Source organism: Palaemon carinicauda, chromosome 32 (genome assembly GCF_036898095.1).
Source record: "Palaemon carinicauda isolate YSFRI2023 chromosome 32, ASM3689809v2, whole genome shotgun sequence".
NCBI classification, from domain to species: Eukaryota; Metazoa; Arthropoda; class Malacostraca; order Decapoda; family Palaemonidae; genus Palaemon; species Palaemon carinicauda.
In genome coordinates this window covers 69046134-69049934 of record NC_090756.1, presented here as the reverse complement: position 1 = coordinate 69049934, position 3801 = coordinate 69046134, and positions in this window count along the sequence as shown.

The window sequence follows — 3801 nt, the reverse complement described above, 5'->3', positions numbered from 1 at the left end:
CAAAAGGGTCACGTTTATCCATTTAATGTTTATAAAAAGGGTGAAGATAAGTCATTCACTCTTCGTTAAAAGGGAGGGGTTTAGCCATCCCATCTTTATTAAAAGGGGGAAGCTTATCTGGTTAATATACATTAAAAGTATGAAGTTTAGCCCCATCATCTTAAAAAAAAGGGTGATGTTTAGCCATTTAATCCTAATCAGTATGGTGAGGTTTAACCATTCAACCTTCATTAAAGGTGGAAGTTTAACCATTTCCTCTTTATTGAGAGGCTGAAGTTTTTTAATTCAGTCTTCATGAAAGATAGAAAATTTATCCATTCAATCTTAATTTAAGGAGTGAAGTATAGTAATTCAACCTTATTTGAAGGTAGAAGTCTAGCCATTAAATATTCATTAGAAAGGTGAAGTTTCGTAATTAAACCTTCTTTGGAAGGGTGAAATTTAGCAGTTCAGTAGTATTAGCAGAAAGTCCAGGAAAAAAAAAAAAAGATATTATGACGAAAACGTCACGCTGTGTCTCTAAGGATTCACCTTCAGCTTCCTGTAAGAAGTTTTGCAATTTTCTTTCACCTTATTACGGATTAAGATTTGTATTATATAATCTATACATTCATGTTCACAATGATTAATCACCTTGATAAGACATGAGCTTGACGAAACTAAAGAGTGAACACTTTCCAAAATCAGCTAACTCAGCTCAGTTGATACAGCAAATCAAACTCAGGTATCGCAAGGGGATTAATTTTTGTTGCTAAAATATCTGATTTTCATGTTAATTTTGATGATTCGATTTATAATCATCAGATAGGCTGAGGTAAATAGGTCAAGAAAACTGATTACAAAGAGATGAGGTGGCCGATTTCTCTATTGTAATTCAGCTGAAAAAGGTTTACAGTAATTTCTTTTGAAATAAAGTTTCCCAAGCTATTACTTCTACAAGTAGGCTAACCGCTCTTGAAATAGTGCATAAGTAGCATATGCCCTGAAGCCATGTATCTTTATTGCTACAAAGGGTTCTTTGTGAAATTCTTCACACAAGCACCAGACATATGTATCTCTGACTAATGTCCAACCAATGAAACACTCGGTTTCTCGGTGGTCAGATACAATAACCCAGTTGATCAAAGAAAAGCGCGTAAAAGGAAGAAAATTATGAAATTTAAATAAAACACTTCCAAATTTGAGTACTGGTCCCCTAATGTAAGGAAAAATCAAGTAACAAATGCATTGATTCAGCAATAGAAATGAGTGTATTGAAACCGTATTTTAATACGATTGTGCTATATTTTCGGAAAGAAGCCTTAAAAGCAGGATAATACCTTGGCAAAAGAATGTCTAAAAAAAAAAAAAAAAAAAAAAAAAAAAAAAAAAAATATATATATATATATATATATATATATATATATATATATATCTATATATATATATATATATATATATATACATATATATATATATATATATATATATATATATATATATATATATATATATATATATATATATATATATATATATATATATATATATATATATATATATATATATATATATATATATATATTGGTTGCTTTGGCAGGCCTGGGAGACATGCAATAATGCATATTAGGTTCATGATGCACAAGCAATCTCAAATTTCATTGGGCGAAATATTTACAGCATGAATAGCATTAATAACCTGAATGCCCACTTTCGATCCTTCAAAAGAAAAGGGGAAGCAATTGCACATAATTTTGACGCTGTGAAGGCATATATCACAATAAAATGTTTGCTAAAAATGAGCTGGAATTTGCATTATCAAATTGTAGTTTAGAAGGATTATTATTATTATAATCATTTAGTTATACGTAAGATTATTATTATTGCCATTTTATTTACCTGCATTTCTAATACACATTTAGCATATATGTTGCGTTAGGAAGGCGTTGCTTAATGTTTATATTGATTATTTCCACTTACTGTGAAGCTTAAAACTTACGATATCGTTTCAGTGAAAACCTTTATTACTTATGTTTAACGAAAGCGAGGAAGTTCAACAGCCCCTAGTAAAGATGATATAGATTTCGACATGATGAGATATTTAGCCCCTTTGGCAAAGGCCTACCAAGAGAGTTTTACATTCATCTTTGAAACAAACATTTACTTCCAAATACATATAAACAGACGATAATATTAACAATAGCTAAGCCAGAAAAGATCCCAGTAATCCAAAAGATTACAGACACAATTTCACTGACCACTTGTGTTAGAAGATTACTAGAAAAACAAGTAAATTATTGACTGAATTAGCGCTTACGTAGTAATAACCTATTATCAGCCTCGCAATTTGGCTCACAAACATTGATTCTCCTCGGATTTTCTTCCATACTTGGAAAATTATATACGTAAAGGGTTGAACGAAAGAAAATCACAGCAGAGTTAAGCAGGCGATGAAGTTCAAAATTTATGGAGTTAACACTTAGTTCCAGATATTACTAGATTTAGCAAGTGTTGTCATGTATCTAATGGAATCTGTCAATCTGAGAATTCAATTAAAACTGGCGAATAAGAGTTGAGTTATGAACGCGGATAAAGAGGGACATTTAAATAACTTAACAATACAGCAATCGAAGTCATGGATAGATCGTGTCACTCGTTATCATAACGCAATGGCTGTATTGAATCAGTCATTATTACCAAAGCCTTTATAATGTATATTCATCAAGTCTGTCTATCAGACGTGCGTTTGATTCATATGTTCCATACAAGATGACATTTACAGGGGATTATACAAGAAAACTATTATTCTATCATTCTTCTACAATGCAAATGTAGATAGTATACATATCATTAACGGAAGTACCATTTATAATATAAATGCATCATTCCTGGAGAAAGTTATGCAGGCATATTATGAATTTGCGAATGAAATTTGCATAGACCATGAGAATATCATATCCCTGAATATTTTTACGGAGAGGAGAACCATTGTTTAAATTTAATTTCATACATGACATAATGACAGAAGCTCTACCAGTAGAGAGGTCTACCAGTATGCGAATCATTTTGAAATTAAGTACAGTAACAACGCCCTATGTCATCATGTTACTACGGGGCCTTTATCGATTGATGCTGACAGAATTATTTATGGTGATGTGAGGGGTTAGGACTGATAGATACAAGAGAGCAGGATAGAGCTCTAAGAGGGAGGGTGGACAAATTAGGGAAATACCTAGGCATACTTTCTCCTGATCATGTGAGAAGTATAACCTTTGGGTTATACAGGGAAGAGGCTATCACCATCGCAAATACTTTGGAAACCTCTTCAAATATTGATAACATGGGAGAGTGGGTGTGCTTTTATGTAGCTAAATCACCTAAAATTTATACCATATTCTTCATAGATATGGTGTTAGCCCGGAGATATACAGTAAGCCCTTCCTGACTTTTTTCAAAAGAAGTAAATCCTTTGAATTATTCAAATCCATGACACCAATACAACCAGATTCATCGTAAAAGTGCGAGTTATATGTTTATTCTTCATACAATCGGTTAATCATTATGGGGTATGGCATACATTATAGAAAGTAAAGACCATGTTTTCCACCAGTGTTTTAAGGCTGAATGATAGAATAGTAGCTAATTATTATTTTACTCGCTTTATAAAGAGACGCTGCTCTGAGTGGAAAAGGGGGAGAAAGGAGTGCGATTACATATAGGAATGCATCAGAATGAGGGATAACTATGAACATTCTTGAGTCTAATTATTAAAAATAGTCATGATAGGGGATGACCCACGTTTGCGCAAGTTTATTTTTATCC